Source organism: Spinacia oleracea, chromosome 5 (genome assembly GCF_020520425.1).
Source record: "Spinacia oleracea cultivar Varoflay chromosome 5, BTI_SOV_V1, whole genome shotgun sequence".
NCBI classification, from domain to species: Eukaryota; Viridiplantae; Streptophyta; class Magnoliopsida; order Caryophyllales; family Amaranthaceae; genus Spinacia; species Spinacia oleracea.
In genome coordinates, this window is record NC_079491.1 from 102,340,971 (window position 1) to 102,365,604 (window position 24,634).

Genomic DNA, 24,634 nt, shown 5'->3' on the forward strand with positions numbered 1-24,634 from the left:
GGAACGAGCACAAGAGAATGCTAATATTACTAACTAAATAAACGAATGCACACTAAACAATGTCCTAAGTCGAGAGAAAGATTCAAGCATCAAGCAAAGCGAACTAAGGGCAAGCACTAATCAATTCACCTTCAACCGAGCATACCACATCAAATCTCTAGATCCTATCCACCCTTGAGAATAGCGTCTCGAGACGCCGCGAAGGCGCTGGAAAACAAGATAGGCTACCCGACATCTTAGCATGACAATCCCATTCCATAAACTTGACCAAATCCTCCCTCCACCGACAATGACTCAACTCAAAAGGGTTAAGAGGACTTTTTAGGGTGTAACGTAGGCTAGGGGTAAGGTGTGGAACAAATTTGGGATTTGGTGCTCATACCTAAAGTGAAGCGCAATGATAGAACTCAACTCAAGAAAATCGAACCAAAAACAAACTAATACCACTTATTTAGGGTACCCCCAATCTTATTCAAAAATAATTCTAAACTACAACTCTTTTTGCACTTTCCTTGATTTGATTTTCTCTTTTTTTGTGTTTCAATTGAAACTTTTCTCATGCCTTGTTTTTTCTCTATTTTTGGCTTTTTCAAAACTTTTGCTTTTGCTTATTTATTCACTATATACAACATACTTCCCAAACTTTGCCATTCATACCAATCAACATTCATTCCTCAACTTAGCATAATCATTCAAAGCCATCAAGCATCATAACACAAAGCTTCACTATCACTTCTAAGGGTGAAAACAAAACAAAGGCTATTAGGCTTGTAATGTGCTTATAAGAAATGAAGGGGAAAGGCTCAAATGGCTAGCAAAGGGGCAAATGCAAACAAAAATATATGAGAAAAATAGAAAGTAAAGTCCTAAACTAAAAAGAAAAAATAGTCACCGAAGGAAATGGCTCTATCGTCCCCTATAGTAGTTCGATCGCGGTCTCGGGAAGGAAATAGTCAAATTCGGGGGATAAGAAAGTCAATGCCAAGGATCCATGCCACTCAATATATGTATATGTGCTTGGGCTAATTTGAACATGAACCTCACATGGGAGCAAATACCACTCTCTCCGGTTTCAAGTCACTAGAGAGATCGACACCATCTTACCACAAGCCAAGGGTTCAAGATGCATGCTACCCAAAGTTCAACCAACTTTCTTAACACCTAAATCCAAGATTCAACCCAAGACATTGAAAGCCGTGCAAACATCTACCAATTAGGAATAAAAGCATTCTAACCTACAAGTTCCAATTTTATTTGCCCAAATCAAGAATAATGCCTAAAAAGCTAGAAAAGCTTGCCTTGACAAGGATCAAAACGAAAAAAGAAAGAAATGAAATGAAAAAGGAAACCAAGGAAAAGAAAAGAAAGAAAATAGAAAAATAAAGAAAAATAAAGAAAAATAAAGAAAAATAAAGAAAAAATTCACAAAATCAATGAAACTAATCAAGAAATATGCACAAAATCCAAAATATTCACAAAATCAAGCAATCCATCATACGGAGATCAAAGTAGCATCCAATAGAATCTCCCCCCAAGCTCAAATTAGGCCATGTCCTCAAGGCCTAAAACGAAACTAGGAGGGGCACAGCTACCCATCCAACCAATGCCCCGCATATATGATGCCCGACCCAAAGAATGCAAGAGAATTAGAATGATATTACCGGAAATATCGTGGGAGCAAGTCCCTCAAAGAACCGTAATAACGAACGAACTCACCAATTAGAATAGTCGGACATGGCAAAGATGGATGCAAAGATTTCCACATCAAGAAAGCTTGAGCCACAAAAAAACTTCAAAAATCAAGAAAAACTAGAATACATGGGCCAAGTGCCCAACACCCACGGGTTGCCTCCCGAGAAGCGCTCTTTTTACGTCATTAGCTTGATTCTTTTTACCTCTAGTAAATACCCCGACAAAAATCGCAATAGTTTATCATATGCAATGGCAAACATATCCAATAGTAACAAGTAGGCAAGAGTCAAATGAGATGCAAGCACAAAGTAGAATGCAACTCCATGCCTACAAGGGGTGGGGAACCAAAAATAAGAAAAATCAAAATGAAAAACAAAAGAAATACTCCCTTCTTTATGCTCCTTTGGGAAAGGAGAATCATTAGGATCAATGGAGGAAAAGGAATCCTCAAGCGGCGGGAGTTGGGACAAAAAGGGAAAACAAATGGGAAATGAAGGATAAATGTTGAGTTTCTTCTTTCGGAATCGGGAATGAGGGAAGGGAGTGGGAAAAAAATATTCACAAACATCTTCACTCACATCACATAAAGCACAAGAAATCTCAACATAAGATCCTTCATTAACTTTTAAAAGTTTTTGGTTGGCACACTCACTTTTTTCCTCAATTTGAATCGACCTAAGCACTTCAAGGCAAAATGGAGCAAATAGATTTTCATCACCATCATCGATGCATTCACTCAAAGAGGAATGAGTAGGAACAAACTCTTCAATACTCAACTCCTCAATGTCATACATCATAGGTGGCAATGTAGCCTCAACTCATCTCTTCTCCATGAAATTTCCTTAATAGACTCTTGCAATAGGGTAGAAATTCCCAAAAAGCCTTTTACAACTTGTTGGGACATGACCTCAAATGAATTCAAACTAGAATATATTCTTTGCTCTTCTTGAATTTCAAGATATTTTATGAAAAGGAGCCTTTCCAACAATGATTTTGGAGATTCAAAATTCAAAGAGCTTAGGAAATTATCATGGAGAAAGAGAAGATCATCAAGTGTAACCGATTCGTCATTTTGAGAAACAAAGGACTTTGCCATATTTTTGGTTTTCAAAGAAAAAGAAAATGAAAAATGAACTAGTCTAGAGAACTAGATTGAAAAATCAAACAATGATGCCATTCCCCGGCAACGACGCCATTTTGATAGGGTGTTTTTCCGTCGTTGAATAGAAATTCACCTCACCAAACAAAATTTATAAAACACCTAACTAACCGTCTATATGGACTATAGCGGCAAGTATAGGGATCATCCCATAGGAATGGATATGTTTGACTATTCAATCCATGCGTTCACAAGCTAGTTCGAATCAAATTTGAGTTTGAGTTTTAATCTAAAAACACGAAAAGCTAACAAATAAAGAGATTCTAGAGGATTGGGGAATCGGCTATGGAAATCGAATCAAAGAAATAACAAGGTCAAGACATTCATGAATATGCAACGACATAGGAAATATGGGAATGAAACAAAATGACGTGCTCGCCACCTCTCGGATGGAGCACGCGAAGCAACCTAGCCTATGGAAGAGCTTTCGCCTAATCCTAAACTAGATAAGCTTGCATATAATAGGAACAATCATTCACTTGCACAAATTAGGCTCACAATGTCTTGCCAAACCTAATCATACATTCCAATCTAATCCAATCAAATAGCATTCACGACTACTACTCAATTAGTCATGGATGTCCTATCACTAAATCACATTTAATCACAACATCAATCATGAATTTCCCCTAAAATTCCCCAAATTCAATCCCAAGGCTTCAACCCTAACCTCTAGACTAAACTACTCAATTAGCATGATTAAAATCAACATTAAACTAACATTAATACTAATCATGAAACTAATTGAATTAATGAAGCTAATTAAAACAACAAAAATCAGAAAATTAAAACCACAAAAATTGGGGAAAAATCAAGAAAATTCAAAGCATGAAACTAATTCTAGAATTCAAGCATGAAACGAAAGCATAAAAGAAATTAATTAAGCAATTAAAGAACAAATCAAAAAGAAAAGTAGAATTATACCTTGAATTGAAGAATTTGCATCAAACTTAAAGAACAAAATGAAGAACAAAGCTCAAAAGAAATAGAAAAGAAATATGAAAATTTGATGATTAAATTGAATTTAGAATCAAGAATTTGAGGCTAAGAATCCTTAATCCTAATCTCTAATCTAATCCCTAAACTAATTCTAGAGAAGGAATTCTAAGCTAAGCCTAAAATCTGAAAATTAGAAAATTACGTAATGAAAGCCTGCTACGATTTTCGTTTATATAGAAGCAGCCCCGCGCTCCTATTCGGTCGCACAAAGGGGGCTGTGTGGTCGCACAAAGTCCGTGCTGTCGAATAAGGAATAACATAAGGTCGCACGCCATTTTCAGGACATTCTATCCAGCCACTCGCCAGCACACGCTAGGCCATTCGATCGCACATAGCCTGTTCGATCGAACACATATGCCTGTTCGACCGCACGAGCTGCTGCGAAGTTGCTGCGCCCACAATTGCTCTTCGGCTGCGCTATTGCTGTTCTGCTGGGTTTTGTGCTGCGTGTTCTTTGCTGCACTGCTTTGCTGCCTTGCTATTGTTGTGTAGAGCTGCTGTCAATGCTCTCAAAGTTAGCACAAAGCTGCTGCAAAGGCACAAATACAGCAGCTCTAAACTGCTGCAGTGGCTGTTGTTGTTCGTGTGTGTGTCCACTGCAGTGGCTGCCATTGCTTGCTCTTGTATGCACTACAATTGCTGTTGCTATAGCCTGTTTTTGAGACAATGCATGGCTCGTGGCAGCAACTAAATGCTTGCCTAGCTGCACACACACACAAGAGCAAAGTGCCGTAAAAAATTAGTAAATCGTCAAGCCTGTTATTTAAAAATCGAAAACATTATTATTAATTCGTTTATCGTTTTCGCAAATCGTGAAGCATATAACTCGTCGACAAGCATAATGACACAATATTAACACGTTCATACTGAAAATGAACCTTACGCAACGAGAATGCGCACAAAAGGCATATTTAGAGCTAAAACGACTAAGATATGCGCAAGACGAGAAAATGTAACGATTAATGCAAAAATTCGATAAACGAACTAAAAACGATAAAACTAAGCGAAAATAATAATAAAATGCTAATAAAACGAACTAAAATCCTAAGCTAAGAGCGACATCAATGTCGCTCGTCAGTAGGTCGACTTCACCCTTGCTTAACCTTCTACTTCTTCTTAGTCCCTGTGAATTGGAACATAAGTGTGAGCCACAACCTGTATCTAATACCCAAGAAGTTGAATTAGCAAGTATACAGTCTATAACGAAAATACCTGAAGATGGAACGACTGTTCCCTTCTTCTAATCTTCCTTAAGCTTTGGACATTCTCTCTTGTAATGGCCTATTCCATCACAATAAAGACAGCTAATGTGGACTTGTCCTGCTTTGTCTTCTTTTTTGACCCAGAATTGCCCTTAGACTTTCCACCTTTCTTGAAAGGTCTCCCTTTAGCCTTGAGTAAATCTTTGGCTTTACAGTCGAGTATTATCTAATCCTCCCTGACAAGGTGAACAAACTCTGCAACTGTTTCTTGTCTTGGTTCACTTAGGTATAGTTGCTTGAAACGACCAAACCCACTATGTAGTGAATTGAGCAAGATAAAGACTTCCATCCTTTCGCTTATTGGTGTTCCTAGCACACTTAGGTGATCAAAATATGAAAGCATAAGCTCCACATGGAACCTTAGTGGGACGCCTACCCTTTGTTTAGTGCGATGGAGCTGAACATGTGATTCTTGGACCTCCATCCTAAAACACCTGTTAGGAGAACTAACCTTTAGACCAGACATTGATTCAATCAACTCATGGACGTTTAGGTCCCTGTCCTTTGTGTTTCCACGACAGATATCCCTCAGATTCTTGATGAGCGTAAAAGGTTCGTAAGCTACAAACCCTCTAGCCCATTTATCAGGGATATTGTTCAGCATGAGACTCATAACCTTTTTGAGATCCGCATCCCAGGCGGCAAATCTTTCAGGGGTCATGTCTCTGGCATAGTAGCTTGGCATAGGATAGAACAGTACATACTCAAGTCCATTGAGTCTGACTACTTCAACTAGCTTAGCTTCCCATTCAAGAAAATTTGTTAGGTTCAGCTTGACCATAAGCTCAGAACCCATGATGATGTTTTGGTTGTTGTTTGCCATAGTAAAACTACAATATAAAGAATAAACAAATAAATAACCATTCACAGTTTCTCTTAATAAACTTTAAATTCTAGCAAACATGCATAATTTATCATTTATTAAGCATTTTATTCAAGTTATGTGTTCCGGCAGGTGTGAATAAAATGATTCCAAGATCCTTAAATCATTGAAGAATTAAGCACATTATATATTTAGACTCAATTCTAAAATATTTTAGGTAAGCAAAGCCTTTGCTAATATTCTAGAAACTACTCTTGGTTGATAGGTACATCTTAGAACTTATTAGGTAAACCTATCCCATTTTCCACGACATGACTCCTTACTTATATCGTTGAGTTTCACCAAAACTAACATGTACTCACAATTATTTGTGTACCTTACCCCTTTAGAGTCAATAAGTAACACCTCGCTATGGCGGAAAACTATTACTAAGATTGATGTAAAGGTTTATCCAAGTAAGTGTTATTTTGGCATGTCACCTTTTCTCTCAATTTTAAAGTTTGGAACTTAAGGCTCTTACTATGTTGGTTAGATTTTAAGTGAACTGAAATCCTTAATCATGCAACATAATCAAGCCACAATCTCATGCATAATTAAGACATATTTAAAGCAATAAATAACTTAAACATGCATAAGATATAAATGTGATCTAGTATGGCCCGACTTCATCTTGAAGCTTCAACTTTAAAGTCCGTCTTGAAAATGGATTGGAAACTTCGTCTTGAATTCTCCATGGGAGGCGCCATTTTCTTCAAATAGGATAAGCTATAATTATACTAATTACAACTATTTGATGGTACGCAGACTATATTTAAATTAATAACTTTGGTGCATTAGACCAATTTTACATTCAAATTAATGGTACGAAGACCATATTTACTATCCTATTTGGGCCATACTAGTCACTTTTCAATAACCTGCAAAACAGTACATATACAATATATACCATTCACCCATTCATTATCATCAATAGCCCACATAGCTGGTTAGTAGAACATATTATGCATCCCATAAACATTTGCATCAATTAATCAAGGCTTCCAATAATCTACCAATTATTCAATCCTTATTAATTCTAATCAAGTTGTTTTAACCTTAAAGGAATGTAGACCTAGCCAAGAGTTTATGACTAAAAGGCTCCCACTTAAACAAATAAATTTACATGCTTTACTAATTTTAAACATAAAATTGTATTTCCTAGTCTAACCGGAAACATACAAATTTAATTGAAAGTTAAAGATCATATAAATTTATAATTGAATCCTTTTAATTTATTTTCAGTTGAATTAAATGAATGAATTTAAATTTATTCAAGGTTTTAATTTTAGTAAAATAATTAGTATAAATTAGAATTTATAATAATTAGATTATTCAAAATTAAATTCCGAGAAAGCAATTTAAATTACGAACTTTAAAGTTAATTAAAATCGTTTCCGAACAGAAAATTCAAAATTAAATTCAAAACGCATCAATCGTAACACGGCGAGGCACTTGGGTTTGTGTCCAAGCCCCATCGAGTCATGAGGCAGCTGCGCCCCATCGACTGATCGCTCGGCGTGCACGAGCAGGCCACACGCATCGCAGCCATGCCAGGCCACGCTGCGCGCAGCCCACATTGCTCAACGCTGCTGGTCTGCTCGCTGGGCGAGGCAGCGCGCGCTGTGGCGCAGCTCGCTTGCTGCCCACACGCGACTGCTCGCCTAGCACCCGCATTGTCCATCGCCCATCGCCCATCGAGTCACACACGCCCAGCTCCCTTGCTTCGCGGGCGCGCCTCTTGCTTGTTGCTCGTTGCATTCGTACCGCATGGGCGACGAGCTCCTTTGCTCGTCGTCGCATGCCCGCACTATACAACACCCCTTAAGGGTAACACGTAGCGTCCTTTGCTTTGTGCGTGCAACAATCATGAGCGAATTACATAAAAATTAAAACTTTTTAATTCAAATTTATTGACAGATTAATAAAACATATTAATTTCATAAATTTAGGGCGAAAAATCGAAAATTTATTAATTAATTAATTCCCGATTATCATAATTTCATAAATCAAGGTCATAAAAATTAAAAATTTATCATAAATTAACAATTTTTATGGTGGTTTTTAATCATGGATACCTAATTAAATCGTTAATTAATTATGAAAATCAAATCAATTCTAAATTATTCGAATTTCAACAAATTAATTACAATTACAAATTAGATTTGTATAATTAACAAGCCTAGGCATTCAAATTTGTTAAACATATACAGTAGGTCAATCAAAAATTCAAGATTTAACAACAAGAAGCGCAAATATTTATTTTAACATCTTAAAATTACCAACTTTTGCGTTCGAAAAACTAAAACCTCGAAAAGTCATAGTTAGGCTTCGAATTTGGGAATTCTGGGTTCTGCCCTCCCTTGCTGCGCCAGAACCGAACAAGAACAAGTCTTTAGGGCTCCAAGTGTCGTCCCTCCGTAGAAAGTCCACAGCACGTCCGGATCCGCCTTAGATTTAATTAACTAGAATTGCCCCAAAGGTACTATGTATTTTCGGTTATTATGAAGCAAATAAGTGACTGAATTTTATGCCTAAAACTCTCTTGAATACTTAGAAAACTCGTTACAAATTGTAAGCATTGATCACCCATTTATAGGGTATGGAAAAGGTATTGGAATCCTACTAGGAAACGAATTAATTAATTTGAATTTAATTAAACTCTATTAATTAATTTATCTAGTAGACATAGGAATTTAATCTTTAAACGAATCCTAAATGGTTTAGGTTGTAGGACATATGCCCTTGGTCCAATTATGCATTTAATGTTAAGTCTAATAAATGCGGTTCAGTATTAATTAACAAGTTAATAATTCAGTGAGATCAAGTGAGCTGAATGCCTAGCTAGAGGCCGGTTCAGTTCAAGTGGAAGTAATGATATTAATCCACGGCTTACTCTTGACTGAACCCGTAGGGTCACACAAATAGTACGTAAATGGATCAAGTATTTAATGGCATTATATACTCCATCTATGGATAATCGGAATCGACGGATCTTGGTTTCAGTGGGAGCTAAGATCGTTAAAGGAAAACAATGAATACTCCGGAAACGATGATATTGCCGGAAACGGAAATATGGATCGTATCGGAAATATAAATATTATCCAAGTCGTAGATATTGCCGGAAACGGAAACATGGTACATATCGGAAAATATTATCGGAAATGGAAATATTGCCGAAATCTGAAATATTGCTGGAAATGGAAATAGTGTCGGAGTCGGAAATATTATTGGAATCGAAAAATAATTCCGGAAACGAAAATATTACATATTTGTTCGAAACGGAAATTAATTCCGGAATCGAAAATGTTAAATATTGTTCGTATCGGAAATGAATTTCGGAATCGGGAAATTAATCGGAAGCGCATCGTACGAATTAGCTTCGGACGAGACTTGCTAGACGAAGGCCCAACACGAAGCCAGACCCGCGTCCGGCAAGCCAAGCGCGCCAACACAACGCAGCCAAGGCCACGCCAGGCCCAGCGCAAGGCCAGGCCCAGCAAGGCCAAGGCGCACGCGCGCGGGTGGGCTGCGAGCTGCGCTGCTCGCGTGGGCCGCAAGGCTTGCGCGGGCTGTGCGACATGCTCGTGCTCGTGCAACGTTTGTGTTCGATATGAATCCTAAAGCTAACGGAATTTGTTCAATGATTAGTTCCTAATCCTAATAGATAGAATTAGTTTAAAAGAGTTTTAATGAAATTCTAATTAAACTAATTAGTATCCTAGTAGGATTCTAAATCCCTTTCCATAGCCCTATAAATATGTGCCTAGGTTCACAATTTATGGACGAGTTTTCAAGTATTCAGAGTGACATTTTGAGAGCAAAATTCAGTCATAATATTGCCCACATTGGCCGAAAATTCTAAGTACCTTAAGGGCGATTCTAGTTGGTCAATCTTAAGGCGGATCCGACGTGCTGTGGACTTTCTACGGAGGGACGATACTTGGAGTCCTAAAGACTTGTTCTTGTTCGGTTCAGGCGCAGCTAGGGAGGGCACGCTACAAAGTGTATGCATCATAGACTAATTATATGATTATGTGCAATTAATATGTATCCTGGCATATAGATTTTTCCGCATGATTTATGTTGTTCATATGTATCATAACCTAACAGTGGTATCACGAGCCTCTTATTAATTGCATGATCTATTAATTGCTTAACATGGTTAAATTTTACAAATTTGCAAAGAATTAAAAGGGGTGATTAATTTTCGTAATAGTAAATTAATTGCAAATTGCGTTTATTTAATTATATGTACGCAGTTTTTCGGCAGTTTCTTCGTTACTCAACCAAATCGAGTGATTTTTGTGTCAATTCCGTATGTAAAAGGCATTCTAAAATTTTGACAAAAAAAAATTAAACTCAGCCAAACCCAGAATTCCCAAATTCGAAGCCTAACTATGACTTTTCGGAGGTTTTAGTTTTTCCAACGCAAAAATTTGTAATTTTATGATGTTAAATTGAATATTTGCGATTCTTGTTTTTAAATCTTGAATTTTTGATTGACCTACTGTATATGTTTAACAAATTTGAATGCCTAAGCTTGTTAATTATACAACCTAATTTGTAATTGTAATTAATTTGTTGAAATTCGAATAATTTAGAATTTGATTTGATTTTCTGAATTAATTGACAATTTATTTAGGTATCCATGATTAAAAACCACCATAAAAATTGTTAATTCATGATAAATTTTATATTTTTATGACCTAGATTTGAATCCATGTTAATCGGAAATTAATTGATTAATAAATTTTCGATTTTTCGCATTAAAATTATTAAATTAATATGATTCATTAATTTGTCATTAATTTTGAATTAAAAATTGTATATTCTTATGAAAAACGCTCATATATGTTGCACGCACAAAGCAATGGACGCTACGTGTTACCCATAAGGGGTGTTGTATAGTGCGGGCACGCGATTACGAGCAAGGGAGCTCGTCGCCCGTGCGGTACGAATGCAGCGAGCAACATAGCATCGCGCGCGCGCGAGGCATTGGTGCTGGCCGAGTGTGCTATGCGATGGGCGAGGGCGACGAGGCAAGGCACAAGCGACGAGCAAGACGCGTGTGGGCTGCGATGGTGCTGCGCGACAGCGCGCCTGGCTCTCCCAGCAAGCAAGCAGAACACGCGAGTAGGGAGCGATCCCTCGCCCGGCGCGCTTCCTTGCGCAGCAAGCAGACGCGACACAGCACAGGGGCTGCGCGCAGCGTGGCCAGCGATGGCTGCGTGTGCGTGTGGCGTGTGGCTGTGTGTGCCTTGTGCAGCGATCGATCGAGCGGGGAGCAGCTGTCTTGTGGCTTGATGGGGCTTGGGCGCAAGCCCAAGTGCCTCGTCTTGCGACGATTGATACGTTTTGATTTTAATTTGAGATTTTCAGTTCGGAAATAATGTTAATTAACTTTAAAATTATTAATTTAAATTGTTTTCTCGGAATTTAATTTTGATTATTATAATTATTATAAATTTTAATTTATACTAATTATTTTACTAAAATAAAACCTTGAATTAATTTAAATTCGTTTAATTCAACTGAAAATAAATTAAATGGATTCGATTATAATATTATATGAGCTTTAAATTTTAATTAAACTTGTTTGTTTCCGGTTAGACTAGAAATACCTTTTTATGTTTAGAATTAGTAAAGCAAATAAAGTTATTGCTTTAAGTGGGAGCATTTTTAGTCATAAACTCTTGATTAGGTCTACAATCCTTTAAGGTTAAAACAACTTGATTAGAATTAATAAGGACTGAATAATTGGTAGATTATTGGTGCCCTTGATTAATTGCTGCAAATATTTATGTGATGCATAACAATGTGTTTTACTAACCAGCTATGTGGGCCATTCATAATAATGAATGGGTGAATGGTATATATTGTATATGTACTGTTTTGCAGGTTATTGAAAGTGACTAGTATGGCCCAAATAGGATAGTAAATATGGTATGCGTACCATTAATTTGAATGTAATATTGGTCTAAAGTACCAAATTTTATTGCTTTTAAATATGGTCTGCGTACCATCAAATAGTTGTAATTAGTTTAAATTATAGGTGATCCTATTTGAAGAAAATGGCGCCTCCCATGGTGAAATTCAAGACGGAGTTTCCAATCCATTTTCAAGACGGACATTGAACTTGAAGCTTCAAGATGAAGTCGGGCCATACTAGATGACATTTATATCTTATGCATGCTTTAAGTTATTTATTGCTTTAAATATGTCTTAATTATGCATGAGATTGTGGCTTGATTATGTTGCATGATTAAGGATTTTAGTTCACTTAAAATCTAACAAACATAGTAAGAGCCTTAAGTTCCAAACTTAAAAATTGAGTTAAAAGGTGCCATGCCAAAATAACACTTACTTGGATAACCTTTACATCAATCTTAGTAATAGTTTTCCGCCATAGCAAGGTGTTACTTATTGATTCTAAAGGGGTAAGGTACACAAATAATTGTGATTACATGTTAGTTTTGGTGAAACTCAACGATATAAGTAAGGAGTACTTTTATGTTGTGGCAAATTCGATAGGTTTACGTAATAAGTTCTTAGACGTACCTATCAAACAAGAGTAGTTTCTAGACTATTAGCAAAAGGCTTTTCCTTACCTAAAAGATTTTAGAATTGAGTCTAAATACATAATGTGCTTAATTCTTCAATGGTTTTTAGGGTCTTGGAATCATTTTATTCACACCTGCCGGAACACATAACTTGAATAAAATGCTTAATAAACAATAAATTATGCATGCATGCTAGAATTTGAGTTTATTAAGAGAAAATGTGAATGATTATTTATTTTTTTATTCTTTTTCAATTGTAGTTTTAAGCTATTGCAAACAACAGTCAATACATCATCATGGGTTCTAAGCTTATGGTCAAGTTGAACCTAACGAATTTTCTTGAATGGGAAGCTAAGCTTGTTGAAATAGTCAGACTCAATGGACTTGAGTATGTACTGTTACATCCCATGCCAAGCTACTATGCCAGAGACATGACCCCTGAAAGATTTTTCGCCTGGGATGCGGATCTCAAAAAGGTTATGAGTCTCATGCTGAACAATATCCCTGATGAATGGGCTAGAAGATTTGTAGCTTACGAACCTTTTACGCTCATCAAGAATCTGAGGGATATCTGTCGTGAAAGCACGGAGGACAGGGACCTAAACGTCCATGAGTTGATTGAATCAATGTCTGGTCTAAAGGTTAGTTCTCCTAACAGGTGATATAGGATGGAGGTCCAAGAAACACATGTTCAGCTCCTTCGCACTAAAAAGAGGGTTGGCGTCCCACTGAGGTTCCATGTGGAGCTTATGCTTTCATATTTTGATCGCCTAAGTATGCTAGGAACACCAATAAGCGAAAGGATCGCAGTCTCTATCTTGCTCAATTCACTACACAGTGGGTTTGGTCGCTTCAAGCAACTATACCTAAGTGAACCAAGAGAAGAAACAGTTGCAGAATTTGTTCACCTTGTCCAAAAGGCTGAGATAATACTCGACTGTGAAGCCAAGGATTTACTCAAGGCTAAAGGTAGACCCTTCAAGAAAGGTGGAAAGTCCAAGGGCAATGCTAAAACAAAGCAGGACAAGTCCACATCAAGCTGTCTTTATTGTGATGGAATAGGCCATTACAAAAGAGAATGTCCAAAGCTTAAGGAAGATCAGAAGAACGGAACAGTCGTTCCATCTTCAGGTATTTTCGTCATAGACTGTATACTTGCTAAATCAACTTCTTGGGTATTAGATACAGGTTGTGGCTCACACTTATGTTCCAATTCACAGGGACTAAGAAGAAGTAGAAGGTTAAGCAAGGGTGAAGTCGACCTACGAGTGGGAAATGGAGCACGGATTGCTGCATTAGCTGTAGGAACTTATTATTTGTCGTTGCCCTCTGGCTAGTTTTGGAACTGGAAGACTGTTTCCATATTCCAAGTCTTACTAAGAACATCATTTCTGTTTCTTGCTTAGATGCTAAGGGATTGTCCTTTTTAATAAAAGACAATAGTTGTTCATTTTATTTTAAAGAGATGTTTTATGGATCTGCTAGATTAGTCAATGGACTTTATTTATTAGATCACGACAAATAAGTTTATAACATAAATACCAAAAAGGCTAAAAAGGATGATTCAGATCTCACCTATCTGTGGCATTGTTGATTAGGCTATATTAACTTAAAACGCATAGAAAGACTTCAAAAGGAAGGAATTCTAGAACCATTTGACTTAGAGGATTATGGTACGTGCGAATCATGTTTATTTGGCAAAATGACAAAGCAACCTTTCTCTAAAGTTGGAGAAAGAGAAACTGAAATGCTATAGGTGGTTTCAGCTACTTTATCACTTTCAGTGATGACTTCAGTAGATATGGTTATGTCTACCTAATGAAGCATAAGTCTGAATCCTTTGACAAATTCAAGGAATTTCAGAGTGAAGTAGAGAATCAATTAGGCAAGAAAATTAAGGCACTGCGGTCTGACAGAGGCGGTGAATATCTTAGCTATGAATTTGATGCCCATCTGAAAGAATGTGGAATTCTATCAGAATTGACTCCTCCTGCGACACCACAATGGAACGGTGTGTCGGAACGGAGGAACAAAACCTTGATAGACATGGTTAGATCAATGATGGGTCAGGCAAAACTTCCAATAGAATTTTGGGGACATGCACTAAATACAGCTGCACTCACTATAATTAGAGCTCCGTCTAAAGCTGTTGAAAAGACTCCATATGAGTTATGGTTTGGAAAGCCTCCAAAAGTGTCTTTTCTCAAGATATGGGGATGTGAAGTATACGTCACACGATTAATTTCAGACAAACTTCATCCAAAATCTGACAACTGTATCCTTGTGGGCTACCCAAAGGAAACAAAGGGGTATTACTTCTACAATACATCTGTGAACAAGGTGTTTGTTGCTCGAGACGGTATCTTTTTGGAAAAGGATCACATTTCCAAAATGACAAGTGGGAGAAAAGTAGACCTCGAAGAAATTCGAGTCGAACAACAAACTCTAGAGAATGGTCAAAATTACATTCAGGATGAAACTCAGAGATATTTAGAAGAATCTGGTGAGAATCATGGACCATTCAGAAATGCAACCCCGCGTAGATCGCAAAGATATAGATCTCAACCGGAAAGGTACTTAGGTATTTTGACAAACGAGAGCTATGACGTTCTATTACTTGAACGTGATGAACCTGCGACTTACAAACAAGCTATGACAAGCCCTAGATCCAAGCAATGGCAAGAAGCCATGTCAGAAAACCAAGTTTGGGATTTGGTCGATTTGCCAGATGGCTACCAAGCCCTAGGAAGCAAATGGGTTTTCAAACTGAAAAAGGACAAGGATGGGAAACTTGAAGTTTTCAAAGCTAGATTGGTTGCAAAAGGATACAGGCAAGTCCACGGTGTGGATTACGATGAAACATTTTCACCAGTTGCAATGCTAAAGTCTATTCGAATAATGTTAGCAATCGCTGCATATTACGATTACGAAATATGGCAGATGGATGTCAAAACGGATTTCTTAAACAGCGTTTTAACAGAAACCGTGTTTATGACACAACCTGAGGGTTTTGAGGATCCAAAGAATGCTAAAAAGGTATGCAAGCTTAAGAAATCAATCTACGGATTGAATCAAGCATCAAGGAGCTGGAATATACGTCTTGATGAAGCAGTCAGTGACTTTGGTTTCATCAAGAACGCAGACGAATCTTGTGTATACAAGAAGGTCAGTGGGAGCAAAATTTCTTTTCTAGTATTATATGTCGACGACATATTACTTATCGGAAATGACATTCCTATGTTGAACTCTGTCATGATTTGGCTTGGGAAATGTTTTTCGATGAAGGGTCTAGGAGAAGCACAGTACATACTGGGCATAAAGATCTACAGAGATAGATCTAAGAAGATGATTGGACTTAGTCAAAGCACTTATATCAATAAGGTGCTTGAAAGGTTCAAGATGGCAGACTCCAAGCGAGGCTACCTACCCATGTCTCATGGAATGACTCTAAGCAAGACTCAGTGCCCAAAAACACTTGTTGAGCGTAGACGAATGAGTGGGATTCCATATGCATCATTAATTGATTCAATAATGTATGCTATGATATGTACACGCCCGGATGTTGCGTATGCACTCAGTGCTACGAGCAGATACCAGTTAGACCCAGGAGACACACATTGGACTGCTGCCAAGAACATTCTGAAGTACCTGAAAAGGCACAAATATGATTTCCTGGTCTATGGTGGAGATGATGAATTGATTGTTAAAGGATATACGGACGCAAGTTTCCAAACCGACAAGGATGATTTCAGATCACAGTCTGGGTTTGTCTTCTACCTCAACGGAGGTGCAGTAAGATGGAAAAGTGCTAAGCAAAGCACCATTGCGGATTCTACAACTGAAGCGGAGTACATTGCTGCACATGAGGCAGCAAAGGAAGCTATATGGCTAAGGAAGTTCATAGGTGAACTTGCTGTAGTCCCCTCCATTAAAGGACCAATAGCCCTATATTGTGATAATAATGGAGCTGTTACACAGGCAAAGGAGCCTAGACACCACCAGAGAGTCAAGCATGTACTTCGTAGATTTCACCTTCTACGAGAGTTCGTTGAAAGAAAAGAAGTCGAGATAAGCAAGATTGGAACTGATGACAATATCTCAGATCCATTGACTAAACCTCTGCCACAGGCGAAGCACAACTCGCACACTGCAGCTATGGGAATCAAGCATATTGGAGAATGGCTTTGATGTCCTTATTTAATGTTTTAAAGTTTTAGAGTTTAATACTTTGTAAAACATTATTGGTTAATCGTTCACAATAAATGAATAGAATTCATTTTTCCATTTAATTTGTGGTTTATTAAATGATGAGTCCCTTCAATTTGACGATATATTCAATATAGACTGTCAGGACCAGTCCTGTGACTAAGAAATGTCTATCAAGTGAACTTGAATGTCAAAAGTTGAAAATGGTCCCTGGTCGGAGTTTTCTATAAAGATGGACGCATGGAAAACGTTAGACGACTAGAATGCAAGATGACTAGTATAGTAGTTCTGTTTCTTGAACTATGTGGACATGGCAATGTCGTAATCATTTGCATAGATACTTACTTTGGGAAGACTAGTATCGGACAGGCCTATGAAACTTTACTGTAAGAGATGAAAATCTGTCATAAGTAAATTTCATTAAAATTATTAGACACTAATCCTCAATACCAGAGTGATTTGAGATTACTTGTTTGAGAACTGCTTACTTTGACGTTGTCAACCGTCGCACCGTTAAAGGAGGCTATAAAGGTAACGCTCAGGTAATCACCTATCAAACGAAGTCTAATCTCAAGATCACAAGATTGGGATTGTCCTCCCATAAATCGGGATGAGATGCTAAAAAGTTGTACAAGGCCACTCGGAGAGCTAGAAACTGTAAAATGCATGGCCGTGCTCAGATGAATCATAGGCAATGATTATCTGTTTATTTGATCAGTTGAACTCTGAAACCGAGAAACACCTCTGGACATAATAAGGATGACAACTCTTACCTTATGTTCATGAGCAAGCATAAAGTGACAAAGGAATTAGGAAATGCACACTTGTCCCTAAGGACAAGTGGGAGACTAAAGAAAATAATGCCCTTGGTCCAAGTATGTATTTAATGTTAAGTCTAATAAACGCGGTTCAGTATTAATTAAGAAGTTAATAATTCAGTGAGATCAAGTGAGCTGAATGCCTAGCTAGAGGCCGCTTCAGTTCAAGTGGAATTAATGATATTAATCCACGGCTTACTCTTGACTGAACCCGTAGGGTCAAAAAAATAGTACGTAAATGGATATTATTTAATGGCATTAAATACTCCATTTATGGATATTCAGAATCGACGGATCTTGGTTTCAGTGGGAGCTAAGATCGTCAAAGGAAATCAATGAATACTCCGGAAACGATGATATTGCCGGAAACGGAAATATGGATCGTATCGGAAATATAAATATTATCCAAGTCGTAGATGTTGCCGGAAACGGAAACATGGTACGTATCGGAAAATATTATCGGAAATGGAAATATTGCCGGAATCTGAAATATTGCCGGAAACGGAAATATTGTCGGATTCGAAAATATTATTGGAATCGGAAAAATAATTTCGGAAAAGGAAATATTAAATATTTGTTCGAAACGGAAATTCATTCCGGAATCGAAAATGTTAAATATTGTTCGTATCGGAAATGAATTCCGGAATCGGGAAATTAATCGGAAGCGCATCGTACGAATTAGCATCGGACGAGACTTGCTAGACGAAGGCCCAACATGAAGTCAGGCCCGCGTCCAGAAAGCCAAGCGCGCCAACACAACGCAGCCAAAGCCACGCCAAGCCCAGCGCAAGGCCAGGCCCAGCAAGGCCAAGGCGCGCGCGCACGGGTGGGCTGCGAGCTGCGCTGCTCGCGTGGGCCGCTAGGCTTGCGCGGGCTGTGCGGCATGCTCGTGCTCGTGCAATGTTTGTGTTCTATACGAATCCTAAAGCTAATGGAATTCGTTCAATGATTAATTCCTAATCTTAATAGATAGAATTAGTTTAAAAGAGTTTTAATGAAATTCTAATTAAACTAATTAGTATCCTAATAGGATTCTAAATTACTTTCCATAGCCCTATAAATATGTGCCTAGGTTCACAATTTATGGACGAGTTTTCAAGTATTCAGAGTGACATTTTGTGGGCAAAATTCAGTCATAATATTGCCCATATTGGCCGAAAATTCTAAGTACCTTAAGGGCGATTCTAGTTGGTCAATCTTAAGGCGGATCCGGACGTGCTGTGGACTTTCTACGGAGGGACGATACTTGGAGTGCTAAAGACTTTTTCTTGTTCAGTTCGGGCGCAGCTAGTGAGGGCACGCTACAAAGTGTATGCATCATAGACTAATTATATGATTATGTTCAATTAAAATGTATCCTGGCATATAGCTTTTTCCGCATGATTTATGTTGTTCATATGTATCATAACCTAACATAGGTTTCGTACGCAAAGCACACACGAGCATGACCCGCATGCGCGCAGGCCATGCCCGCGCATACGCAAAGCCCACACAGCCATGAAGCCCACGCGTTCTGCCTTCTGCTCGCAGCCTAGGCACGCTCTGGGCCTGGCCTTTGCGCTGGGCCTGGCGTGGCCTTGGGCTGCTGTGCGGCGCGCCAAGCTTGTTTGACGTGGGCCTGGCTTCGCGCTGGGCCTTCATCTAGCAAGCTCGTCCGATGCTAATTCGTATGACGCGCTTCCTATTAATTTCCCGATTCCGGAAACCATTTCCGATACGAACAATATTTAACATTTCCGATTCCGGAATTAATTTCCGTTTCATATATAATATTTCCGTTTCCGGAATTACTTTCTGATTACGATAATATTTCCGATTCCGACAATATTTCCGTTTCCGGCAATATTTCAGATTCCGGCAATATATCCATTTCCGATAATATTTTCCGATACGTACCATGTTTCCGTTTCCGGCAACATCTACGACCTGGATAATATTTATATTTCTGTTTCCGGCAATATCATCATTTCCGGAGTATTCATTATTCGCCTTTGACGATATCAGCTCCCACTGAAACCAAGATCTGTCGATTCCGAATATCCATAGGTGGAGTATTTAATGCCATTAAATACTTGATTTGTTTGCGTACTATTTGTGTGACCCTACGGGTTCAGTCAAGAGTAAGCTGTTGATTAATATCATTAATCCACTTGAACTGAAGCGGCCTCTAGCTAGGCATATGTAGACACCTACTTTTGTCCCCATTCCCGAAAGGGAAGGTTCGATGATGAGAACATAAATCTCCACTTGACAACGCATCTCCTATGAAATAACGAATTTCAATTCCCCTTTTCATTTCACCCGAAACCTTCTATTTTCAATCTCAATTCCTTTGGGCGCTGAAATTGCCTGGATCCTATTTTGAACGCCCAAAGTTGGGCGCCGAAATTTTTGACGCCCAGCCCTGGGCGCTGAAAATACCCGGGTACGTGTTTTCTCCTAATTCCTCGTGGATTAGAGTTCTACAATTCTATCTTTCCACGAACTCTTTTCTATAAATAGGGCCCTAAGTTCGACGTGAAAAGAACAAAACACAATTATAATTCTGAGTATTGACTCTAAACCCCTAAGCCTAAGCCTCACGCTGCAAAACTGATCACGCGTTCTGTTGCAATCGATCCATAAATCGAACAGAACGTATCCTGTCCCATAACTTGAGATTCGTTAAATAAAAGGAGAAATAGCAAAGTCAAAGCGGTTAGTTTTCTGAGAACCGTGACGCACCTCTCAAGGGTGCGTCGTAATGTGTCCCTTTTCCATGGTTTAATTGCTTTCCTCGCCCTTCTATGAACTGTTAAACTAATTAAATCTGATTGTTCTATCACGCCTAATAAAGATAATATGTTGGGAAATTGGATTATCATGCTAGGTCCCTTAATACAATCTAAATCAGATAATCGCGTTACATCTAGTACTATATGTTGCATATTGTTAAAACCAACTCAGATTAGTTTAATAGTTAACGCATGTCCCTTCAATTATTTATGCTGAGCTAGTAAGGATATCCTGCCTCTGGAGTTATCGAAGAGCGAGTACTCCTCTCGGTAGTTACAGTCCCCCGAACCCTCAATCTCTACCTTGCGGGTGTATGTTGAGAGATCCCCACACCAGGGATCACAAGGGAACCTACGGCCGTCGTGGTCAAACATAATTGCACTCCCTTTATGTCACGATAACCGGGTTTTGTCAGTTTTTCTCATTGTCGTTAAAAACTGAATGACGACTCCTATATTACTAGTCAATTGGGTGTAAAATCACAGGAAATCCAATTACACTTGATTTGACAAAAAGAAACGTCACACCCACAAGGGACAAGGTCACGCATTAGCCTCGTGCTTTTTCGACCCCCTCACAGCGGCGACTCCATTGGGGATAGTGAAGGAAATACTCGTGATCGTAGGTAATCAAAATAGCCGAAGGGTGAAACGATCCTACCCCGCGTTTATTTCCCCATCAAGTTGGGACGACCTGAAAATCAGCATATTAATGTGAACGGACAGAACCGCATAACGAATCTTGGCTCCCTTGATGTTTCATCTTGGGAGTTGGGACTAAGGATACCCATCGCCAACCGGGGGGTGCATACGCTTCGAATGTTGTCCACTCGGCACTTTCGCTAGTAGTACACCCGTCCCAAACCCAGTCGCTCGCCCATTAGGTCCCTCTCATTGGTGCATGCCCCCTTGGCTTACATCGTGATTGGCCTCTTGGGCGAAATTCGTCTGTTGAAGGCACTACCTCGACCGGGGCATGTGTTGGATCTGCGATAGAAGCGTTATCAAGCCAGGCGCAAATACTACCCATAGAAGCCTATCATAAACTACATTACATATTATTATTTTGCCTCATGATGATGTTAGTTATGTGTGCGAATTATGTGATTGTGTGTGATAAACAATGTTAGAAAACCAACGACCTTAAAAATTGCCCAAACATTCATAAACCAATTGGCCAAAGATTTATACCAAGATACGTGTTCCGCCAACCCGAACGATCGCCACAAAAATAAGCGACGCTCGGGATGGCCTGTAACGAATCCCACAAACGCTGCACAACGCGTAAAGGACGTTATAAGGCAAGCACGCAAAATTAAAGTCGCAAAAACAAAAGTAGACGAAAGCAGAAAACGAGAACCAGCCAGGGACGCATTTTCAACGCCCCTGGCTGGGCGCCATTATTTCTAACGCCCTTCGCTGGGCGCTGAAGTTGCTGCCTGGCCTTTTGGTCAGGCACAGCAGCCTCGGTGCCCGCGCATAAAGTGTACGTAGCAGTAAAAGAAAATTCGGGAAAATTACTGCGAGGGCGTATGAAAAGGCACTCGTTTATAAAAGCGACTAAAAAAATAATAATAAATAACTCTTTGTGTCGTTGTTAGGCCTCCTACGACGACAATGTTCGGCACCAAAACCGAGCACGCTAATTGAAATAACCTTGAATGTCACATGGGCAAAGTATTTAAAAAATAATGTTCAAATGAAGTTTTCAAGGAAAAATAATGTTCGAATAAAAAAAAATCCGAGCCTAGACTAGGCTATGCCAAAGTACAATCTAAATCCTAAGTCTTAGTTGTCTTATCCATAGAATTGGTCCTAGTGCTTGGTGTCGTTCTGCAAGTTAAAAGGTTAAACCATATTGAGTCTCCCTTCCTAACATTTAAATCAATAAGCACCCATATGTAATTGTCATCCCTTGCTAAGAATCTACGGCCTCAATACTCTCTCTCACCAACAAAAAGAATATATTATAGTATTTGCAAAATGGATACAGTCACATTCTGAAAATCATTTCCCCATAGTCGCACAACCCCCAAAGTGAACCTAAAGTGTCAATACCATTGGCAAGAAAAAAAAAATTAATGGCCTCAAGTCTTATGATCACATTGGGTCACGACTATCATAGTCCTCTCGAGTCACTCGCTCTTTGAAATACTACTAAGTACGGACTAAAAGATTTTCCATGAATGCAACATGACCAACCATGAAAATACCCAAATCGGCATACCATAAGGCTACCATTGGGGTAAAGCAATACACACTAAGAGGGAAGCCGCACTAATGATTCTAGTCTTGCAAAAATAAAAATTCGATCTCCCCAATTAACTACCTTGCCAACATTAAGCAAAATGGCGCATGAAAAATGAACACCCAAGGGTTAAAATCTAAAGTGTCAACCAACAAAAGTTATGGTCTAATTAGCCTAAGTCTGAGAGTCGCTTGGTCAAGTATTATAGGCTTACGCCACGTCATTATTTTGAGTCTAGGCCACCTCCTTGTATTCATACACGGGTCATAATCAGAAAGATTAATGAAAGTTTGAGTCTAAATCACAACTTCCAATTAAATCCCAGAAACTAGGAATCTGAAAAGAAACAACAAAAAATTATTTTCGATGTAATTCTTTCGTTAAATTTCAATAAAGTAAAAACAACATTTTGAATCTACGCTATTTGCACATTTTAAAGAAACGACTAATTATGCTTGCAAAGTAAACAATTTAAAGGTCCACACCTAGGCCTACTAAATTTAAAGGTCCACACCTAGGCCTACTAAAATTAGAGGTCCACTATAGGCCTACCAAACGAGGCTCACTCAGTCTCACCTCGTGACTCAAAGACCATAACCATCTACCTTTTAGCCCAAATAAAAAAAATTGAAGGATTTATGTTGGGGAGAAATCCCGAGAAAAAAGAAAAAAGAGAAAGAGAAAGGGGAGAGCGAAAAGAGCGAGCCATGGAATACTTAGCCCGTACCTCCCAAAATGCAAAATTTACCCAAGTAAACGAAGGAAAAGAATTGAGTCAACCAATCCAAATCATAAAATTCTACGATGTCTACCCTTTCCAATCCTTATGTTCTTAGACGCCTTCGCTCTGGGGCCCCTGTTCAGCTCATTTAACCCATCCATGTTCTCATTTCCATAACCCAAGAAACCATTACCTCGACTCTTGTTCTTGAACTTGTTGTCAACCGCAAACCACGCACGACCATTGACACGTGCATCATACCCATTATTTCCAAAGCCCAAACCTGTTCTTACACCACCATTAGCATAATGACCATATAACTTGTGTGGATACATCCTGTTCATATACCCTTGAGCCGCCCCATGCTACTCATTGGCCTTGATTGATGTAAACTCGTGACACTAGCTTGAGGCTGCAAATTGTGAGTCCTAGCAGATATAATCCTCATGCTTGACCAATACCCATACAAATTATCCTATCCCATTCAACCCATCTTTCAAACCGTCTTGAGTCACGAGTTAAAAAAAAAAAAGACAAATGAAAAGTACAAAAAAGTAATAAAAAATAAAAAAGGAACTTTGCAAAGCGCCTCTAAAGATCGTCTAAAAAGAAAAAGAAGCATTTAGCGCACCAAGAAAAAAAAAAAGAGATCCGCCCAGGAATCATTTTCAACGCCCAAAGCTGGGCGCCGAAATCTTTAACGCCCCAGCCTAGGCGCTGAATCTCTCTGCTTGCCCAATTTTGCCCAGAAGTGTTCGTCATTTTATCCGCACATACACGGAAAAATAACGAACACTTGGAGGGGTACAACACGTATTAAGATATACGTACCAAAAAACACATGAAAAGATTTTTGTGCAAATACATGTACTTAAAAAATAAAACAAAAATTTGGCTTACGGCAAAGCGGCAGATTAAAATAATAATAAACTTCACCTATTTCACCCTATTTCAAACATTACGATTCCACTCGAACGTACTTGTTTAAAATCGGCATTCCAAAAAAACCATTTTCTAGGCTAAGAACTACGCAAGACCTGATTCCAAATTAAATCTATTTAAGGCGGATACGTAGGCAATCCATGATTCGGTCCAACCAATTTGCAAAAATATTAAAGCCTATAGAAAAACAAGAATAAACAATAGAAGTCCCTTATTGAAATTTAATTACTGGCAATCCAAGTCGAAAGAAAAATTTAAGTCAAAGGAAGAATCCAAGTCATCAAAATGCCAAAATTAATTAGCACACATCGAAAAATAATAAGGGCACGTACCCTTGCCAGAAGGAGCACTCACACTCCTAGGCACTTAGCCAACACTCAAAAGATCGCTT